This window comes from Stegodyphus dumicola, chromosome 7 (genome assembly GCF_044657685.1).
Source record: "Stegodyphus dumicola isolate Sdum_Otavi_A_Nest chromosome 7, ASM4465768v1".
In the NCBI taxonomy this organism is placed as follows: domain Eukaryota; kingdom Metazoa; phylum Arthropoda; class Arachnida; order Araneae; family Eresidae; genus Stegodyphus; species Stegodyphus dumicola.
Genome location: NC_140774.1, coordinates 104,105,664 through 104,129,541, shown reverse-complemented (window position 1 = coordinate 104,129,541; position 23,878 = coordinate 104,105,664). Strand labels below are relative to the sequence as shown.

The 23,878-nt window shown below is 31.6% G+C and overlaps 1 protein-coding gene across 4 annotated transcripts in view; it reads right to left on the bottom strand.

The window, feature by feature from the left end:
• LOC118184495 (orexin receptor type 2-like) overlaps window positions 1-23,878 on the bottom strand; it is a 590,403-nt gene that overhangs the window by 455,752 nt on the left and 110,773 nt on the right. For 2 of the 4 annotated variants that reach the window (XM_085820672.1, XM_085820676.1), the window contains exon 2: window positions 11,316-11,421. The exons of the other annotated variants lie outside the window; for them this stretch is intronic. The gene's annotated coding sequence lies outside the window, so the exon portion shown is untranslated. The remainder of the gene's footprint in view (window positions 1-11,315; window positions 11,422-23,878) is intronic. 4 annotated transcript variants of the gene reach the window in all.

Here is a 23,878-nt window from a genome sequence, read left to right as displayed (position 1 = left end):
CACCAAGTGGCCTGAAGCTTATCCTATTCCTGATCAAGAGGCAGTCACAGTAGCTGAGGTAATGATACAGCACTGGATTTCCAGGTTCGGAGTGCCTCTTCAGTTACATTCCGATCAGGGAAGGAATTTTGCCTCGGCAGTAATCAAAGAACTATGCAAACTACTTGGCATTGACAAAACTCAAACGACGCCATTGCATCCCCAGTAGAGAGGTTCAATCGAACCATCCTTAATAACCTCTCATTAGTGGTTTCCAGAAACCAACAGGACTGGGAGAAGAAATTACCACTCTTTTTACTGGCTTACCGCAGTGCTGTCCACGAGACTACCGGCTATTCTCCATCACAGATGCTCTTCGGTCGTGACCTTCGTCTGCCTTGTGATCTATTGTTTGGCCGCCCTCCGGATGCTCCTTCATCGTCTGAGGAATATATTGAAGATCTCCAGGCCCGGTTTGAAGTGATGCACAATTTTGCACGAGAGCGAGTCAACTTGGCGACGGAGAAGATGAAGACCCGATACGACACAAGAGCTACTGAACATCAATTCCACGAAGGAGACAAGGTGTGGTTGTGGAATCCGACTCGACGGAAAGGACTTTGTCCGAAATTACAGTCACCTTGGGATGGGCCGTACACAGTCCTAAACAGGCTGAATGACGTCGTGGTTCGGATTCGTAAGTCTTCGAACTCTAAACCTAAAGTCGTTCATTACGACAGGTTAGCTCATTACTATGGCCATAGTACATAATGTAAATAATTGTAAATAGTATAAGACCATGGTCCTTTTTGTTTTTAAATGTGTATTTGATTTGATTTGTATTTAGTATTTGATTTGTATTTAGTATTTGTTTTATATTTAGTATTTGATAGCATTTGATTTGTTCAAGTTAGTTATTGCATTTATTGTTCATGTTGTTTGATATTGTAATGTAATGTTTATGCCTCAGTTGCATTTATGCCACAGTTGTAAGTTTAGCTTCCTATCCAGGGATTGTACTGCCCGGGACGTGCAGTCCTTGGGAAGGGGGCAGTGTTACGAATTTGATATTTAAAAAGCAAATGTTAGTTCAATTATAAATTAAATGGTTTTATTTCTCGCGCAGTGCAGCGCGTGACGAATATTAAAAGAAAGCTAAGCCGGAAAATTGAAAATACAAGAGCGCGTGCATTAAATAAATAAATAACTCTTTTTCATTTCGAGAAAGTACTGGAAAATTCTAGCGCGTGATTTTAAAATGTTATAAAAGGAGGAAAACATCTCAGTTCGTAGTAGTTGCTTAGTTTGTTGTTGTTTAGAAAACTACTGTTGTTGATTGTAGCGAATTCGCGGATTAGCGTTCTTTAGCTGTTTTGAATTACGTTCTATTGGACATTTGAGTAGTTAAAAGAAAACTACTGTGAGATATTGTAATACTGCGTGATAATTTGAGAAAATTTAAGCATTTTTGTTGTGATAATAATAAATTTTTGTTCATTTTTCATCGGACTTGTGCATTCATTTAGTAACGAATCCGTACGCACGCAACAATATATATATGTAAATTATAATATTTTAATCTGATGGAACTATATCACACGTAAAAATGAGCGTAAAAATGAAATTACGTGTTATCACACGCAAAAATGACAATATTTTCCCCAAGATTAGATGCATAATTATGCAAGGACATGATTACTATATACGGAAAATGTAGTAAAATATATATAAAATATCCGCTTAAGGTTTAATGCGAAGATCGGAAAACTACAATATACTCCATCTAATGATTATAATGAAGCTTAGAGGTTCCATTATTTTAGGAAAGATGAATTTTGTCCTTATCAGCTTAATTATTCTATACTTAGGAATTAGATCTTTCTTTTTGACTGTGAATAACTTTATTACAGTCTGGACTCAATGAAAATGAACAATTGTTCATTATGTAATTCAAATGAAATAATAGATGGGTTATTTTAATATGAAATCGATCTTTTAACAAACAAATATATCTTAAATCACTCAATTTCCCTGAACTTTTAATAAAAGTATAGTTAATGATGACGACAGTGAAAACCTGCCTAATTTAATCATTTTAAATGAGCTTCAAGAAAATTTTAAACTTTAGCCTTGCAATTTGGCTTTTCCATTTTTGAAATATCTACTTATTCTTAGCGTCTTCATTTTCTCAACGGTTTTTATTAATTTTAAGTAGAATATCTAAGGAAGTTGTAATTTTACTTTTAATTTATTAATAATTTTAAATCAGCATTTTTTTTTTCAGATTTGTAAAACTAAGTTAAAGTGAAAAAAGTTGCTAACAAACTCACTTCTATTCATTAACTAGAGGCAAAAAATAAAATGCTAAATTATTTAAAACGTTTAATTACTTATACTAAATTATTAAAAATATTATTTATAATTTATGATAGATATGAACTGAAATTATAGTTAATTTTGTAAAATATTGAACTGGGGAAAAGGATTTATAAGTAAAAGATTTAATATCCTTTAATATCTGGATATATGATTTTGTTTTTAAAAGATTGAAATCTGAAGTTCATTGAAACTTTATTTGTTTACTGTCTATTAAAAAATACCATGCGTTTTCAATAAAAGATTCCGTAATAGTTTTCATAAATATTTCTAAAAAAGGCGAATTTACAACAGAGGAAAAATTGAGATTTGTGAAAAGGAAAAACTAATCGTCAGTCTCTATACAATTTTTTTTAAATGCGCATCGCAGGGGTTGGCAACCTTCTTTTTATTAGAAGGGCATATTTTACAAATGCGGGAATTCGGCTGACATCATGGAATGGGCACTGTGGGCGACGGCGTACACCGATTATTTTGATAAAAATAAAAATAAATAATAAGTTTAAAATAATAATAATAATAATAATAATAAATATATATTTATATCAAAATAGAGTTTATGTATGTTGATTGTGAAAGTTTTATTGTTCTAACAATTTGTTTTGTTATTGAGAAAATACTTATGAAAAAGAGTACGTGAAAAAAATTTTGCTAGCCAAGCAGGAAAACTGCAATTTGTTGTTGCTGCGCAACTGATATAAATTGTTGACATATAAGAATCAGCTTAAATGAAATGAAATTATTTTCTTATTAACCGCCATTTTAAAGCAATGTTTTCGTTATGTTTTAATCTTAATGAAGAATGCGTAATCTGTTTACGCGAAGCACAAATTCACGAAACGACGAAGGGAAGTTACTAATACGTAGCGTTCGGGATTGAACAAAGTATACGAGGATAATGTGGACATAAAATAATTCACAGATGCTTCCAGACAGTCTAAAAGTCATTCATCTAGTCGTTCGATATTTTCTAAATGTCGCTAACATTAAGGCTTTTTCAAAAATTTAATTTCTATAATAATTAAGATGGTGATTATTTGTTTACATTAAATAGAGCTAAAAGATGCCCTATCTGATTTAATCAAATAAAACGTTTTCCAAACATATTTTCCAAGTAGAAATAATTTTTAAAAAAGTAAAAAAATAAAACTGAAAGCTTTCAGATTTTATATCACGCTCAAAGTGCTGTTTTTTAATGTCTTATATGTTAACTTGATTTATTAAATATCATGCTTTTAGCAGTTAAACCATAAAATTCAGCTCAACAGCAATATTGCAAAATAATTTAAAATGAGCGCGACCTTAGAATTTCCGATACACAGTCTCGCGCGCAGGATATAAATTTTTTTTTCGTACTGTGCTCTCATTGATTGCTTTGAAATCATTGAGTTTCTAAATCAAAAACTCATTATTGTTTTACAAAATAGGAAATAAATAATAAAACAAATCTCAAAGTCGAAATTTGGGCTTCCAGATGCCCATATTCGGGGGGAGACAGGTTATTCAATATTTGATGGCTCTAGATAGTGTTGTTTTATCACAATGCGAGAACACATACATACATTTATGCAGATTCTTCTTCATTTAAGTTCTTTAAATATAAGACAGAGCGATAACAGTTGGTGGTAAGAGTTTGAAAAGTGATTCAGACTTTTAAAGTTTTCGACGCAAAATGCCAAAATGAAATTAGTAGCCCTTCTGGGCTAACGCCATTTAGGCTAATAATCTCAAAATTCAACTGATTATTAATGAAATAATTTCCGCAATTCAGTTACAAAATTAACATGTACGTTAAACTTTAAATCCAAGAACTAAGTAATTTTAGGAGGAAATTATTTTTTTCTGTTAAAAGATACTTAAAAGTATTGTTTAATGGCAGTTGATCAAATGGCGCCAAAATACGATTGCAAAGTTTCCTTTTGCCAAAATTGAAATGGACATAACTACTGTTGCTTTATACAAATCAGTAACCATTTATATGCAATAGTTAAAATTATTCATATAAAGCATCCAATAATATGATCCGATAACATAAGTCAGTTAAAACTAAATATTACAATAGTTGCAGGTCAGGTGTTTTCTAGTTACTGAATTCCACGATGATGATAACGCTAATTATGTTAACGCAGTGCAATAAATAAATGTAAATTAATTAGGAGAGGCCTTCTATCGTGATAATAAACAAATAGTAATTTCCTTTTTTAACATTATTCTGCTATATCTATTAAAACTTTAAGAGCAATCAAAGAGGAAAGAAACTTATAATCTAGAAAAAAGGGCTTGAGCAAGCCACAAAAGTTTCAAAAATACCATAACGTAAATTAAAATTGCGAAATATTTTTATTCATTATGATATGTAATCAATATTTATTTTGCTGAAAAGTTTTGGAAGAATTTTTTGGTAACTGAAATTACCTTTTTCTTTATTCAAAATGAAATTTTTACTGGGAAAATGAGCTGATATATCAAAGCAAAAATAGAAACCTGCATGGAAATTTGATCCACTACCCCTACAGTTCCCCAAAGTTATGGTGATAATATGCGCATATTTCCTACTTTGTAATCATTGTGGAAGTTATATCTCGGCACATTTACTCTTACAACGTACATTACTCTTACAACGTTACATGGACTATAAAAAGAAGACATGGGATATAAAAACCTCTATTAAAATGCATATCTTAAATGTGCAGTTCTGGAAAAGTTTGTTACCAGCGTTATTCCAGTTTAGACTATAACTCTTACTCATATTCATTTAAACTGCATCATATTTTTTGTCACATTTTTTTCTTTCAATTACCTTAAACGCTTTTTAAATATTTCTTTTAGAATAGTAAGACAGATTTTATGGAAAGACAGCTCACCAAAACTAAACTACCATTACACTTCTATTACCCAGTAGACTAAATTAAACAGTATTCTAAAATGTCTTCTGCAATCTAAAACAAAACAACAAAAACACTTGATAATTTCTTCAAGAATTGTGATCATAATTCGTAGTTACAAATTCTATAGAATATTATCACATGCAAAGCATTTTTCCCTGTCATTTGTCTTTCTCATTTTTAAGAACTAATTATAAATATAAGGTTTTATTTTATATATCTTTAATATCTAGAGAACTAAATTTTGCATTAGTAAGCCTGTCATACCTGCTTATTTCCAATTTTAAGATTTTTATACTTTTAACATTTTAATTATTTTAAAAGCGCTAAACTTTAGTAGTAAACTGGTTAAATTAGATTAAGTAGACTATAGTTTAAAATATTGGGATTGCACTTTTTTGCCTCTTCACGTCAGAAACATTTTAAAATTTCCTTGCAAATTTTTTGGGTTACTATCAAATCTCTATTCACTTGAATCACATACGAAATTTAATATACTGCATAATTACGCAGTATTTATCCGTTTTGAGCAATTGTTGGACTTTCCTGATTCAAAGAAATTTCAAAGACCAACCACTTGTAAACTGAACGTAAAAATATAAATCTACTAACTAAAACTCTAACTAAAAGTTAACTTTGAATTAGTATACAAATGCCTAACACTAAGACTGGCCTTTTTGAAAGGTTACGTACGCAAACTGCTGAAATTTCAATACATTTTGAATATCAAGAGGACTAAACCTCTGGCCTTAAAGGCAAGCAGCAACTGATTGAAAATTCGTAAGAATGCAGTGGCAAGGCGACTCACTTCTTCTCTCTCTCTTTCTCACTCTTGGCAAAAAGCCACAACGTAAATACATGGGCATTAGCAAGTACAATTTGCATAAAAAAGTTAACACATTTAACTCTGGCCAGAAGTGGAAAATAAGAAAGTATAGTAAAGTTTTAAAATAAAATAAACGTTAGTAAAACTTAAGATCCTTACGACATAAAATTATTGTTTCTTCCACTTGTAATTTGATTTTTTAGCTTAAATTTTCATGATGCTTGATCTTCGAAAGTATAATAATGAAATACTTTTTTTTTTATTTCAATGTACAAAATATCTCATGTTGATTTGCCAGACAACGGAATTTTTTCAACTTCTCAAGTAGACAACGAATCCAAAGGTATACGTTTAATATGGATATTTTATCTTATTTTATCTCTTTTTAGTTATATGTGTTTTATGATAGTATTTTAGCATCTTCTGAAGGTAATAAATTTTTGTCAAAGCTATTCCTTTAGTTACTTTCCCCCTAGATTTAAAAATCAAGTATAACAGAAATAAACATATTTCTTTCAAGTCTATCATTTAAAAAAGTTTAAAACACGAGGTAAAATTAATTTAATAATGAGAAAAATGTTTTTCAGATCAAAATGAACCAAAATATTTCTGAGTTAAAGAACAAAGAAATATTAAATTATTTTAAAAGAATTTTCCTCTACCAGAATACTCTGAATTTTGACAAAATTTAAAGACATATTTCTATGAAAGAACTAACTAGACTTAAAAATTTTAGAATGACAAATTACTCTGTCGCCCTATTGAAAAAGCTGAAAATTACCATTTTCCTTGAAAAGCAATAAGTAAAACAAATAATTAGAAAATAAAAGAACTATGCCGTCGTTAGCGAAGACAGCGTTTTTAAAGATTCTACATGTGCAGATAATTGAGAGCACTTTTTATCTGTTGTCACTGAATGTGAAATCAGATAAAACAAATTGGAAACTGTAATGAAGATTTTTCCCCAGCGTTTAGGTTTCCCTTCTGTAAATTAAATTAATTCTTTCTTTTCTCAACTGCATTTGGATTTCTAACTGGGTTTCCACTTATTCGACAGGTTAAAGAACACAACAAAGGCGAAGACTTTGTACGTTCTATTTTTAAGTCTCTTAACAAGATTTATGTTTTAGAATGTCTGATTTTTAAATGTATCACTTATTCTCTTGACAGAATTGCCATATTCGATTTCCTTCAGCTGGACTGAACAAGCATGGCATATTCATTATCATTTAAATATGCTAAAAGGTTTTGCAAAGAAATCATAAATATTTTTGCAGTTTTTATCAATATATTTTTCTTTTTGTAAGTCCGTAAAACATATACATCACCCAAACAAATTGCCTGTAAATATGTAACGTTTCAGTCCTCAAAACTGCTCTCAGTTAAGCAGTTACATTATTAACAAAATCAAAATTCCGAATCTTAAATTATCTCTTTCATTCAGAGAGATTGATTACATGACTCTCTTTTAGCCTTGCATAAAACAAAAAACTCAGAAAATATCTCAGCCATTTCACGCTGCTCGCAAATGAATGTTGCACGGATTTCATAGGTTCAGAAATCAAAACTAGATAGTTTACAAAACCTAAGTCACAGAATTAATTTGCTGCAATCATGATGAAATAGATCTGTAGCATTTAATAGAGTTTATCTACCTATCTATCTATATATGTATATGTGTGCGTGTTGGAACCCAACTCCGAAATCGAACAGTGTCCGAAAAAATGATCTTACGCGAATGGATCATTAACAAATGCCCGAATGTGGCAAAGCTAGCCCCCATGTTTGCCTCTGTCCTGTTATTCCTCACTCTCGTTCCGTTCTAGTTTTTAAATGCTCACGATGTCCTCTGCTGATGACAGTGTTAAATCGACCACGACTACTTGTGGAAATGAAATGAAAGCTTAATTTCTTGAATCTTTGGATAGTTTTTTAGAACGTTCGGGTGACAATAGTTGTGTTTTCACTTTCGAAAAATATGAAAATTTAATTACGGAAATGAAACACAGAATGAAGAAATGAAAAAACAAGCAGCCCTTCAGTTCTAAGGATTACAGAAGTCAAAAAATGTATGAGGTAGTAACTATTTATGGTATCGAAAAATTAATTTAAAAAGTTACAAATGATGCCCAAATCACAAAGTATTTTTATTATACTGACGAAATTTTTGAAGTTATTCATAAAGCTCATATAGACTTGAGTCACAAAAGAATGAAATGTATGGAAGAGGAGCTAATACAGAAATACTGTAATGTGCCTCGAAAGTTGATCAAGTTATATCTCTCTGTGAACAGTGTCATTTGAAAAAAAAAAGGGTAAAAACAATGCAGTCGTTGTTAAACCAATACTTACGCATTCCGAAAACGAGGACAGGTTGACCTCATTGACATTCAATCAGAACCTTATCGCGATTATAAATTCATTTTGAACTATCAAGATCATTTTATCAAATTATTTTTTTACGCGCACTGAAAATGAAAACAGCCGAAGACGTTTCTTATAATTCAAAGGATATTTTTTGTATCATAAGAGCTCCCTGTACTTTGCAGTCCGATAATAGACGTGCGTTTTAGAATAAAAACGTAAAAGCGCTAGAATGTGTGCTTGAATCAAAAACTGTCAATGGAGAACGCAGACATTCTCAAAATCAAAGCTCCGTCGAACGAGCAAACCAAGATGTACGTGACATGTTGGTGACGTTGGTGGCAAATAATCAGACAAGCCAGTGGCCAGAAGGCTTGCGAATTGTTCAAACAAAAAAGTAGTACCTACAATCGTGGAATCACCAGAAGACCATACGAAGTTCTATTTCGTGTTCCACTTACTAATGGACTACTCCAGGCTTTGTGTTGCTCAACGGACCTTGACACTGAAGAGCATCTTGAAGACGTTTTGGCCAACATACCTGAAAGTAACCATGAAACTGATTCATCAGATTCTGAAAACTGTGATGTTTCCTTCTTACAAAAAAAAAAAAAAAAAAAAAAAAAAAAAAAAGTTAATTGAAGAGAAACGAGCTGATTGTGCCCAAAAAATAAATAAAAAAAAAGCAACAGGACGATATACTAAGAGGCAGTGACTCTAAATTTCCTCTCATAATACTCCTCGGTCAGAACGTTGTGTTACGGATTCTAGAACTTGACAGAAGTGGAGCTGCACCCAGAGATGTGATAGCTGTGATAATGGACGTGAATAGTGAGGATTTATACAAAATCCGTACGAAATTCGGAATATTGGAGAAGTTGCATTCCAGAAATGAATTCCAACAGACTGAAGACAACTCCGTATCTGAAAAGGATATTCCAAATTTCGCACACTCTCTCTTACACACCACAGTTACCCCGGAATTAGGAAGCTGACAGCATTTCGTCCACTGCACTTGTAGAAAGCAGTGTGACAGTAAGCTAGTGCCTATCTATTGACATCAAATGTAATTCAAAGTGCCATCTCAGTTCTGCCTGCAAAACTAAAAACATTTTTCATAACTTTTTCCATCATTTATTATTTTACTATGTTTTCATTTTGTTTACTATGGACATACTTTCTTTAGCTGTAAAGTTATTAAAAATTCAAAACATATCATTAAAATAATTTTAACTCATTTCATTTATCCAAATAATTAGAGTTAAAAATGATTAATTTCTGTCATTATCTGGCTCATTTATCGATGCAGTGGTGTTTAGTCCATCCTCCAAGTATGAAATCAGCCTTGAATCACTACTGATTTGCCGGATCGCGAATTGATCAAATCAATGTGTACAAACTCCGAAATAAAGTAAGATTTCGAACTTGGCGCATTTGTCAGTGATATATTCGCGCTGTGAGCATTTTTTTCAGTCATTGTCCGATTTCGGGGTTGGGATCCAACATTAAGATAATAATTATTATTAATTATTATTAATTAAGGTAATAAAGTATTAACGATAATAAATAAATAAATTATTAAATAATTAAATTAAGATAATCAATTTTTAAAGCCACTCAGTATGCTGCAAAATTAAATATTCAAGAGAAAATAATTAAGTCAAAAATTAATTCAAGAAAGAGGATAACAGTCTAAAGAGAAGTATGCAGCTTAAAATCGAGACAAAAATTCTAATTCCATAAAATAACATGATAAAATTTATATAAAACGTTGAAATTCCCATAGTCTTTTTAAAAAAAGTTTAAGGCGTTTTCAAGATTTTAAAATAAATCAAAAGGAATAATTAAAAGAAATTTATTATAGTTTCTTATTATAGAATTCTTTTTATAACGTTTATATTTACAGAATTGCTTGTTTTATTGTTACGTCTGGTAAATTACATCTTGATGATTGATTAAAATTGTAAAAAATGTTTTATAATTTTCACTTTATTGCACTTTTAAAGGATTGCAATTATTAATTTTATTTAATCAATAATTTTAATTATGTTTTTTTTTATTTGGTACTAAAAAATTCTCAGTCATCCGGACATACTTCAGAATTTCAGGCTTTATTGAAAATTCTTCAGCTATCCTTGAAGAAAACTATTTTTCAGCAACAAATGTTGATAAAGAATTTTCAGCAATTTTTGTTAATATTAATTTTTATAAACATATTGTAACATATTAATTTTGTTGAATTATTTTTGTTTCTATTTTAAAGTGCGTTATTTGTACTAAACTGTTAACCCCTTTTCTTGATTTAATTTATGATTGATTTTTATCTCTTTATTTTACACATATAAAATTTTTGACGTTTTTCTGGCTTCGTTATTGCTTAAAATTAGAAAAAATTCTATTCAAACCTTCAAAATTAGTGGCTCTTCAATATTCTGAAGTGGGCGGTTTTCTAGTTATGGATAAAAGTAAGCTTTTACGGCTTAATTCAGCATATTCGATTTACCTGAAATAAATTTCAGTATAAAATTTGTCAATACGTTTGAATTACAAAGTATAACCAATAGCCTGAACTAGTTACATATCAATGAGTACATAATCAATATTTCTAGCAGGTAACGTAGACCTTCAAATAGAAAATAAATAAAAATTATAAATTTTTCATTTCTGATGCGTCGGCTGCTTTAAAATGGACCATTTTTCCCAAATGCAGTTTGAGACCAGTACTTCCCAGTATTTTAAGTACACGAGTAGTATAAATATCATAATTTGTAGGCAAAAAATACAGTAAATTTAAATAAATCTTGCACTTGCAAAATGCTAAGAATTAAGATAAAAAAAAAAAAAAAAAAACAGATTATACGTCGAATTCGAGTCTAGCTACTTACCAAAAATATTTGATACTGCAAACTTCCCGATAGACGAATTCCAGTGATTTAGAATTTAGTAGCTGTATGGACTTCCAATTCAGTAACCATATATTTATCGATGTGACTGCAAATATATACAAGTTTAGCTATATGAAACTCAAATTTATTAACTGTATAAATATATTAAATTTATTTAATTATATGAATTATTTTTTATATTATATAATTTGTAACTCGTACGGATTCTATTAACCGGGTTATCCGAATAATCATCAACTATTCGAGTATAATGTTAATTAAATCCAATGTTACGGAATAAATCTAACTACTATCAAATAACTGGAGATAAGCATGGAGCTAACCTTATGCGAATAAATGTAATAATGATTATTATATTTACTTCGATATTAACTGGTTTTCCTAAAGCAGCGAAGTCCTCATCAGCCGTTATAGCTAGCTGTGTGGTATTTATTTTCCCAAATTAAAATAAATATGATATGCACACCACATGATTCTCATGTACGGCCTATTATATTATACGCATTTTTCGTTGCACTTCATTTACACATATTTTTTTCTAATTATTCTAATATAATTACCGATTTCTCAAGATAATTTGAAAATGACATCAAAAATTGCAAATTTTGAAATTAAATATCCTGGTCAATTTTTGTAGTACGGGAGTCAAACATCTTATAATTTTAATTTTACATAACGAATATAAGACTCCAAACATAAGTATAAGATGTGTGAACTCATGATAAAAGTTACAGTTCATTATTTGCCAAAAGTGATTTTTTTTTAATTTGGCATTGCCAAAACACGAATATTTCTGAATTCTTGGCAATATCTCCTACATAAAGGTTATAATGTCCCAGAAATTCCTCCAGCTACAGCCGTGGCATCATTGCGTCTTTTGACGGAGCACGATTAATTTATAATCTTTTACATTAGGTATTGTCTTTGTCACTGTGGCCATCTTATGAGTAAAAAACATTTAAATACGTCCACTAGACTTGATAGATTTAATTCTATTCCTCAGAAGCATTGAAAAGCAGGTTAACTAATGACTTTACTGTTAAAAACCAGACATTTAAATTTAATGAATAAGTATTTAATAAAAATAATAATTATTATTTTAAGGTTAATAAAATAATAATTATTATTTTATTTATTAAATGCTTATTCATTTATTCGACCATAAAAGATCGAACGGTTTGAAAATTTCCTAAATTGTTCGTATTAAATCCCCCATTTTTTCCATAACACCTGAGGTTCTATTAATCTCATCTTCCTTTTTTGTCCGTATCAATTTCCAAATGTTGTCACCAAATAATGCCATGTATTATTTTAAAAAATTGCGTAGCGAATATAAAAAATATATCGCTACACAAATACTGCCACCAAATATTATTAGATAGAAACTTCAATCTGATTGGTATCAGTTATCAAAGTGAATTCAGTTGAAATTGTTTTTCAATTGGATTTCCGCATACCAGTGTTTTAGTGTTTCGCGCAAAATGCAAAACGTTCTGGGCTTCTTTTTCTGCAGAACGTTCTAGGCTATCCCCACTTTGGGCTAATAATAGAACATAAAATCTCTATCATTAAATAAAGAAGAATCATTTTGTATGTATGTTTGTATATTCCTTGCATTACGGAAAAACGGAGACACCTAGAGCTATCAAATTTTGAGCACAGGTAGTTCTCCGCCTGAATATGTGCTCTTGAAAACCAGAATTTTAAATTCCGAAATTTGTTTTAATTTATTTCGTTTTTTGTACGAATTTAATGAATTTTTGATTAGGCCTATCTTATTCATTCCTCAGTTCTTCCAAAAAGCTGCATTTCGAAAATAAGGATTTTACGAAATATTAGGTTTTTCTATCTCATCGTATGAACTGGAATACTTAGCTTTAGTCGCATTAATATTGGCTGAACTTCCATGTTCCATTTAAAAAAAATTCCTTATTTCACGGAACGATTTGGATCCATTTTAATCACATCAGAGCACTTTATTTCAAAGCTACATTCTGAAGTCAGTCGATTGATATAGGACTTTAAATTCATTAGTGAAAGATTTTATGGCCAATAATTTTATATTCATTGCCGTTTTAGAGAAACTGAACACAAAAAGAAATAACACAGAGAAAATGAACTTACGAAATTAACAGTTACGAACGTTCAGACAGATACAGAGAACTGAAATTACATTCAAATTGCAGTGATTAACTAGTGGTTTTAACCCGCTGTAAATCTAGGAGTAAGTATTTATTTCTGAAGAGTGCCCATAACCGCGCGTACATGCTCTAAGCCACATATCTGATACTGACGTTAAAAATATATTTAGCAGGGTTTTCTCCAGAATTTTTAGACTTCAGTCATCCCCTTATATCCTCTGATTCAGTATTCACGGTTCCGAATGGCAGAAGGAGAGATTGCTGTAGGTTCTAATTTTCGAAATACAGGCAAAGATAAAATATTCCGTAACATAGCTAACATAGCTGTGGAAAAGCGTTTTATGAATTTACTGCGAGCGTACTCTAAACAGCAAAATGATCGTTCTTGGCGAGCTTTATTTTGACCACCCTATTTATTGGAGATGATAAACACTGTCGTAGGTATGACAAGTAGGCAAACGCCTAGACAACTGCATAATCATTTGGGATCAATGAAACTAAATACGGGGCTACAAAAATTTTCTCTGAGAAACCATATGTATGTTCTCAGGTTATAGAAATATACTTTAGACTCTGGTATCACACACTACTTTAATGGGTTTGTTTAATGTTGCCAGGAAATCTCACCTATGGGTGGTCAGAAGATATTTATCCTCTTTTTTCCATACATATACTTCTTTCTACGCTTTCTCGAATTCTTACTTCTAGCATTTATCTTCTTAATAACTTATGACTGAAATTCCCTTGTTCTTTTAAATTCTGTTTACTATAATATGTTCTCCAAAATGAAAGACTGTTAAAGCTACGAACACTTGGAAATTTTTAGTCTGTTGTCAGTGTTAGGATAATTAATACGTTTTAGTTCTATAAATGTTTGAAATAGTGTGTTATGCCATCTACAGTTTAAGAACTGCATTTCTTCAGTTCTAAAGTTCTTCCACATGCCTATTATGTTGAAATTTCAGACTGCCTTAAATTCATAAATCTGAGACAGAGAGTCCAATACCACTGAACAGTACATTTTACATTATTTATGAATTAACTCGCTCACCAACAGCCGAGCGGTCGCCAACCGTCTTTGAATACATGTAGTTCGGTACAGATTCAAATTCTGGGGAAAGGGCTAGCTGGACGGGCACTTTCACGGTTTTGTTCTGCATGTAACGTAGATACAACGTAGATATATTCTTTAAAAAAATCTGTCTTTCTTTTAATTACAGCTTATTTTCCTTAAGTCCACGAATTTTCTCGTGGCAAAGAGCAAGATTACGTCTATTGTTGGCGTGGACCTTGAACACCATGTAGATGACAGCATGATTCTTCCCTGCTCTTCTCCAATTTTGACTGAGAGCACCTCTGGGACGGGTAAGAAAGTTTCCCACCCCTCTTGTCGTATGATCAAATTACTAAACAGACTATTTAGTTATTCATTTTGAGCGTCTCTACACCACAGAGACACTATACATATACAGGCATCCAGGAAATCTTCGAGATTCGAATCTGAGCTTAACAATGCAGCAGACAGGAGTACTAAATTATACACCAATTAGGGCAGCTAGAATGCCGTCCAAAAAGGCATCCCTACCTTTAAGTAGGTAATCGTCGTGTGCTTTCCCATGATCAAACAAACTAAACCAATTTTTTCGTAATGCCAGATATCAATGTATTAAGAACGCATTTTATTATATTTTTCCGCAATTAAAAAATTATAAGTCTAAAAAAAGTACCAGGTTCCCAAATAAGCATCTAAAGTTCGTATGAGATAGTTCAAAGTAATTTTTCTCTAAGGTTGAAAATTGTATGAAAATCGAAACACCGTGAGGTAACGTAATAATAAGTTCATAATTATTTACATACATATATATATATATATATATTCTGTACGCGTCAGACAAAATTTAATAAGTAAAAGAAACAGAATAAGTTACCATCATTTATTCTTAAAATCTGGTCGCACTTGGAAAGTCTTCTTAATTTTGTTTTAGCTTAAATAAGTAAGTTAAAGGTTTATTCAACATTTAAGAGTAATTTGAAATATATTTTAACCTGAAAAATTAATATTTAGCTCTCAATATATATGTACTATCATCAGGAATTTCATGCAGGTACCAGATTTTAGATTACAGACAGGCAATTGATAAAATATAATACCTGGTAAACCCAAATTGCGGCGTGTTAGCTGCTTTCAAATAGTTCATTTGGCCTGCATGCAGTAACACTGTACCCAGCAGATCTGCATTAAATATCTTTAGCCATCACATCTATAAATCCTTAAAGCAGAAAAGAAACTGAATTGAAAGGAAATGACTTAAGGAAACGGAACATCTAGGATACAGATGATTTCCCAAATGGAAAAATATTCATTAGAGTTAAGCGATCTTTTATTGAATATTCGATAGCAATATATATCGTTAGGAAATGAAGATAGATGTCATTGATCTTTTAGAAAGGCAACTTGCCAATGTTCTCATTTTATCGGTATCTGACATTACTTAGCTTCAAAAACGGATTATTATTGTTCACATTTTGAACGCTTTTTGCTAAATTACCCCATTCATTTCATTCCCTTAAGGGTTAGAAAAGAAGTTTCTGGTTTTTATAATGGTACATTTTTTTTCTTATTGTATGACGTGAATGCATTTTCTGAAATGAAAAAAACTGGAGAACACATAATTGGTTCACTACGACAAGGAAATTCTAATTCAGAACTTCCAAATCCAGATAGTTTGGGAAAAGTGCTCTGTTAAAGTTCCATTTATACCCAGTTCCTATATTACGCAAGTCCCATTGTTTCAGAATAGCGTATTCGTATTTAAATAAAGGAAGATAGTTATATCAAATATGATGGCATTAAATTCCCCAACTTTTATAGATTTTAGGAATTAGAAATGTAACCTAATAGTTCTGTAGAGTTCTTTTAAATTCTGGCATTCTGTCATATTGATTTAATATTCATAATTTTTTTAATAATTTTTGAGTGTATTTTATTAACGCTTTAATAATGTTTTTAGAAGACAGACGATAGGAAATTCATCCTTGTAATAGAGAGTAAAAGCGACAAATTTATAGAGTATATAACTGCAAACATTGTATATAAAATGGTTAAGTAAATACATTTTTTAAAGAAAAGTATTTAGAATAATATAGTTTATATCAGTTTGATATATCATAACAATCCTAACATACCTCTACTGGATGTATTTTAATTTGAGAATTATACGGATTTTTCCAGATATCAAATATACACCATGTTCAGTAATAATCGTACGAATTTTAGGCATATACAGTGGTAACTCGCTATACGCCAGCTTTGAAAACCGTCCAATTTGGTTTACGCCCAGTCTGGACGCGAAAGCTTTTCTTATGCGATATTTATGTAGAATACTATTCGAGTTCGATGTGCCTTTGAGCGTCAGTACGATTATTGCCAACATTCAGTAATCAGTCCACGCTATAACTCTGAATTTTCAAGTGACTTTTGATTGATTTTTTAGAAAGAATTTTGTAGATTCATTAACAATGAATTTTAGGAATGTTAATGAGAAGAGTCAAGCAACGAAGAAAAGTGTTAGGATTGCCATGGAAATGAAAAAGTGATTGTTGAATAAAGTAGCAAGATGGCATGCGTATCCAGGATTGTATTTTACGTACCGTATGCCGAGTATGATGGTGTCTACTATTGTGAAAAACAAAGACGCTATTAAACTAGGTAACATAGCAAAGGTGATAAAATCGATAATCAAACAATGTTTAGAAATGTCAGAACATATTGAAAACTTGCTTTTGATCTGGATAGTAGAAAACCGTTCATCTACAGGCTTCATCACCTGCAGTGCTTCATTTATGTATAATACATATTTTACACACTGCATTTGTATTTCGGTATTAAACAATATAATAATAATAACAACAGGACTTATATTAATAATAACAGGATTTTTTTGGGGGGAAAAAAGGATTATTTTCCCTTTATTTCTTATTTAGAAGTTCGTTTGACATAGATCCAAGGATTTGGAACGGATTAATGACGGATACTGATGTACTATTGTACTTTCAATTATAAAGATGTACTAAATGATCTTTCGTCATTTATAAATTTCAAAAGTCAGTTTTTGTAAAAATTACGAAATGTAACTTTTTACACCACTATAGTTATATTTTGAAGACCCTTATATAAAATATAAAATGGAAAATAGATTCCAAGATAAAAATGGACAAAGATTCTGAATTTCAAAATTTGGGATTTTTGACATCGTCTTCGGCTTGACATGAGCTGATAAAAAATTAGAAAAATTCCATACTGATTTTTTCTTTGATATCATTAAGATATTTTCTTTTTGTGTGTGTGTCCGTTTGAGTGATTTCTATTGTATAATATTGTTTAATTTGTAATTTTGTTGCGCTGGGAGAATTAAAGATTACAAACGCCTACTGCGTTATTCAGTTTCTAATTCTCTTTTATTCCTCCAGTATCCTATTCTAACAATTATATGAAAAATTGATTAAACTAGAAATATTTAATATGATTTAGGAAAATAAGGTTACCAGTTGGCTACGCATCAATACTGCACCCTGGCTGTATTTCCTAGAACGTGGATTCTGTAAGATTTTGTGAATAATATCTCCTTTTCGAAAAAATTGTTTTCATCTTCAATGATGACATTAGTATAGTAACGTTCATCATTTAATTTCTTAAGATCAGAAGCCTTTTTATAAAATCATATTTAATTTTTAGTTATGTACGGATGCAAAATTTTCGTTCTTTACTATATGCAGAACTCCTGAACACCATCTCAAATCTTAAATATCTTTGCCAATTTTTGTCGAACAAAGGTCAAACAATATGGGGTTTATTTCTCAGAAGAAAAATAAATTTTTATTAAACGTAACTATAGGACGGGTGTTTCGAAGGGCAGCATAAAATGCTAACTTTCTAAATTTTTACAAGATTATTTTTTTTTTAATTTAAATACATCAAAACTTGGACGCGTAATTTGAAGCACTTTTGTACCTGGAGTTTAAAATTTTTCAATTTCTTCATTTGATTTACAATACTTCCAACTAGTGTAATTTTATAAAAATATTTAATATTCCTATTTAGACATCTCGCGATTTAAAGGCATTTTTATATAAATCAATCAAAGTAAAAATTACAATGAGTATTCTTAATAACTTCGTTTGTTGCTTAAAATCACTTAGTACTAACATACAGATTAATAAAAGTTAAATATCTTGCACGTAATGGCAACACGTTGGCGCACAGAAGACAGAAGTATTTTATTTCAACCAGTGACAACACATTGCTTTTAAACAGCTGTGTTTGTTGATTCCTCTGGAATACCCGCCCAGCGTGCAGAACCACTACACCACGAAAGCACGCTAGGAAGGCGGGAGAAATACCTTATATACTCCCCCTTTTAAAGGGCGACTGAGGTTTTTAGGGGACCCAATCGCCAAATCCTGGGTGGGAAGAAATCATCATTCACCACCCTTTTAGTTCGGGTGCCACTGTAGAGACATTAGGTTAATTGGAAAAGCCGGAGAGATGAAAAATGAGCAAACGCCTTCGCCGGGAATCGAACCACGAACCTCTGGAATACCAGCCCAGCGTGTAGAACCACTACACTAGGAGGGTAAGCTAGGAAAGCGGGAGAAATACCTTATATACTCTCCCTTCTTAAAGGGCGATTGGTGTTTTTAGGGTACCCAATCGCCAAATATGAATATTATACACTCTTAGACGAAAAAAAAAAAGACGCACCACGACGCACTGAGAAGATATAAAGCAAATTGGACACAAATTGATATGCATGCAGGTTTCGACAGAAAATACAAAATTTTACATTTTGGCTGCCAATAAATGAACGGTTGTCGCTACAGCGCATCTGATCTGAGCAACTGGCAGGATATTTAAGAGGAGAAATTACGATTCCAAGTCATAAATTCTTCACGAATTTCATTCCGTGTACTCTGGTAGACAGGTGACAGGTGACGGAGGACGGGGTGACAGGTGACGGAGTCGAATAACTGTTTGTATAAGAGCCAGAGGTGGACAAACGCGTTACTGACTTTTTCACTTTGCTCTATCACTTTAATAAATCATCCAATTTTTCTCAAACTGTAATCATTTGTTTTTTGTACATGTACATCACTTCTACCAATTTTCGTCTCATTCGGATAACTCCTGCTTGGTGTGTCTTTTTTTTTTTTTTACCCTAAGAGTGTATTAGTCAAAATTAAGTCTATATTTCAAGATAGATTTTTAAGTCTAAATCACGAGGATATTTAAAACATTGTAGACATTTCTTTATACATCTATTATTGCTCTGCGAGAAAATTACTTATAATTTTCCAAGATTTCCTACATAAATTCACTAAGAAACATTTTAGCTAAGTATAATCAAATAAATCATATGTAATGCAGTAACAAAAGACACGTTTTCATTTCAGATCAAGGATTTGGCATCGATAAATCGACTGAAGTTTCAACAAAATTATATTATAGACAGAAAGCACTTCACAAAATTTGAGGGAAGACAACCATACTGATTCTAAGTTAACTCTGTTTTGGCAGTTAACAAAATCAACAGCATAAGTAATTGAATTTCGATTGATCATCTACTTTCCAATCTGCTTTTACAATAAAAGTCGCATTTGGTCTGAAAGATAAATAACACTTTAAAAGCTTTATGGTATCTGAAAAGATAAATATATTTTTCTGTACAATTTAAGTTCATTGAGTTCTCACAGGGAATTTATATTAAAAAGTAAAAAATATTATTAGATATGTATTGTAAGCACTGTTACTGAGTGTTTCATAGAAAGGTGTATAAGTCGCTAAACGCTACACGTATACTTGATGAAAGTAATATAAAGTCTAGAAATTGAAATATTTCATAACTCAGGTGAAATACACGCTTTTATGTTATTGGCTTAACGCTATTTTAAAAAACATATTTCAATGCAGCTTTCTCTAGTTTTATCAGAAACTTTTACATGCAATTTTTTTCATTTTACGATAAAATTATAATATCTAAAACGCTAAATTATTCGTCATTAACACGATACAAACGTCTGCATATACATAAATGAAATGTTTTCTAGTTTTATAGGAGTTTCATTTTGCTTTAAGTCACAACACTCTTAGCTTAAATATCACTTAATGCATTATACTTATGAATCTTGAGTGAAGACACAGAATCCTTAATATGAGATAGAGCAGAAGGGCAAAAAAGTCTTTTTGAGCATTGGAATAAAATGCAGATGAATTTTAAAAAATATCTGTATTTATCTAATTATTAAAATAAATGTACCTGTAGAAATAAATTGATAAAAGTTTCCAACCACAAGAAGAGATAACATAAATTCAAGCAAGCAAGAGATAACATAAATTCAAGCAAATTTCGAGCTTAGATTGAAGAGGGTTTTATAAAAAGCTCTGTGTAATTCACGTGATCGAGCCCTTCAAAATATATATAGTTCTTTTACGCATCTAATGTCAAACTGAGACTGAATTATTTCAAAATTTAATTGCCTATTATTGAACTATTCTGTCGCATATAACGGGAAAATATCTTAGAGCACTTCTTTCTACAATGCACTTTTTTCTGCAATTATTTTTTATGAAAAGAATTTAGAGAGAATTTTAAATTTCTCTTGTCTAGTTAAATACAAAGTATACAGTCATAACAGTTTTATAAAACTCATTGAATAGGGTTGCTACATGGGAAAATTTCGTTTTTTTACACGAAACATTCTTCGTTTTAGGCATTCGTTTAAGACATTCTTCGTTTTAAGCAGATATATCTGTTGTAATTAATTAACACGTTGACGGCGGCGCGGATATTCATTATCTTTTAAATTATATTATGTTATTTTTTTATATACAAGCGTGATCCATCGGTGAGTCATGCTTCCTTCACCCCACAAGGAGCAGAAAAGTATGACTCACCGGTGGGTATGGGCCGGGGTCAACGTGTTAAGTAAACAAACTTCTCTACATTCCCCTGTATACCAGAAGCTTATGCTCAATACAAAATAAAAAATGGTTTGCTTAGCTAAGTTATAAAAGGTTGGAAAATAGTGAAGATGTCGATATAAACATTGTAAACCATTTAACGCCTTGCTTATGCTAACTTGTTGAAAGAAGACCTCGATTACTCTTCATTTATCAGCATATAATGAACTTTCTTAATAATGTTTTGTAGAAAAACTGTGATTTCAACATGAGTAAAAGACATGCTGTTGTCGACTTCTTACATTAACAGAAAACAAGGAACAGAAATTTTTAGACCAAATATCTTTCTTTCTGTTAGAAATATGTGCCTCTCTTTCAAGTTTCCAATAGAGAGGTTAGCAGTCAGATCACTTTCCGAAGACTTTTTTTCATGGATTTTTTACGCATCGCAGGTGGCTGTGTACCTTTCAGTATAATCCTTCTTTCTACCTTTACCTTTATCCAGCCTTAACGGCTGTTTAATATACTTAGAAATGAAAGAAAAGTTCATAAAGTTCCCTTTATGACGATCTTGTAAAAATTCCGAAGTATAAATGAAAACACTTTTAGCTCTTAAATCTCTTCACTTGACTATGTATGTGTTATTGTCCATTATACGACATCAAACACTGTTAAATCTTCAGTTAACAACAAAAATCAGTGTTATTTATGATTAATATTAATTTTAAAGGGTATACGCTATGATAAAGAGAAAAGACAAAGCTGTTATGGATTTAGTGCTGCCGCATGGTTGCGCTACAAGAAGATCTATGCATTACACTCGATTAAATGGTAAAAATCACGTATTTTAATTAAGGCAAAAGTAGAAAAGGCCAGATATCTAGAATGATAATTACGGGCGAAATAGCGTTTGTAGTAGGAAGACTGATTTGACCATGTTTAACATGTAAATTAAACTTATTTTTAGTTTTTGTAATGAAGTATTGATGACTGCTCATTAGGTGTCAGTTACAAACTAGAAACCTTGTAGAATCAAATTCTACAACAATTTATTGGTACAGTTAAATCAATACCTACTTAGACTATGCTTTTGCTGATAAAAGTAGCCCCATCAAGTTCTTACTGAAAAGAACAAGCATTGATTTAATTGCAGAAGTTTTAGCGTTTGTATGGTACTGACTAATTAGGATTATTAGACAACAACAGTCTTAAAACTTAGCTATATTGAAATCAAGTTAGCTGCCGTCTAGTGGAAAATGTTACTGTCACCTAAGAAGTTGATTCATTAGCTGGGCCATTGTGTCTTCTTAATGTTTGTAATAGTCAGGAAAACAACTGATTTAATTACTACATTTTAATTAGTAATTATTTAATTCAATTCTGTAGACAAGCAGAAACTGAAATTAAATTAGTGCTGCTTCTTTTGAGCCCAATCAAGAGAGATACTTCAGTGATAACTAAATACATGTTTATTAGGATGGTTCTCTTTCAGAAGCATTATTGTAGCTCGAGCTCTATCCATAGCAACCATTTTTCATTCCATTTTGTTGTAGGTACAAATATCGTCCCTGATCGGTATGCCAAAAGATCTCTCGAGTTACCTGGTGGTAGGGAAAGAGGGGTTGGAGATCGTTGTACCAGACCCCGAGGTGTTCTCCACCAAACTAGGGTACAGTTGCACAGCAAGAGCCATAGGACTATACATGTGCAACTAATGGTGAAATGCTGGTGTCCCGCTCATTTGTACCTGTAGATACAGATAAAAACAACATTATATGCGAATGGAAACTGCATATTTAGCTCCTAATTAGTTAACTAATCGGAGAAATATGTTTAATACTGTCGTCATACTTTCTAATTCAAAATCTAATCTAGATATTATTACTAAAGTTACGATATGTAATTCAAAATGAATCTATTATCGCCGTCACCTTGTAGAGACATTGGGAATTTTTTGGAAGCAGGAGTCATGAAAACTGAGCAAAGCCCTCTTAGGGATCGAACCACGGACCTCTGGAATACGCACCCAGTGTGCTGACCACTATACTACGAAGTCATGCTAAGAACTCCCCCCTTTCAAAAGATTAGGGAACTGGTGATTAGGGGACCAAATCGACAAATCCTGGGGGTGGAGAATCATAATCCACCACCCTTTTTAGTTCGGGTGTCACTGTGGAGATATTAGGTATTTTTTGGAAGCAGGAGTCATTAGCAACGCCGTCATTTGGAAGCAAGAGAATTAGCAACGCCGTCATCGGGAATTAAACCACTGACCTCTGAAATACGCACCCAGCATGCTGACCACTATACTACGAAGGCTTGCTAAGAAGGCGGGAAAAATACCTTATTTAACCTGATTAACTCTTTGCGTGACTCTATACTTTCTTCATTACGGTTGAGGAGAATAAGAAAGCAACTTATTTTAAGAACGATACAAATATGTT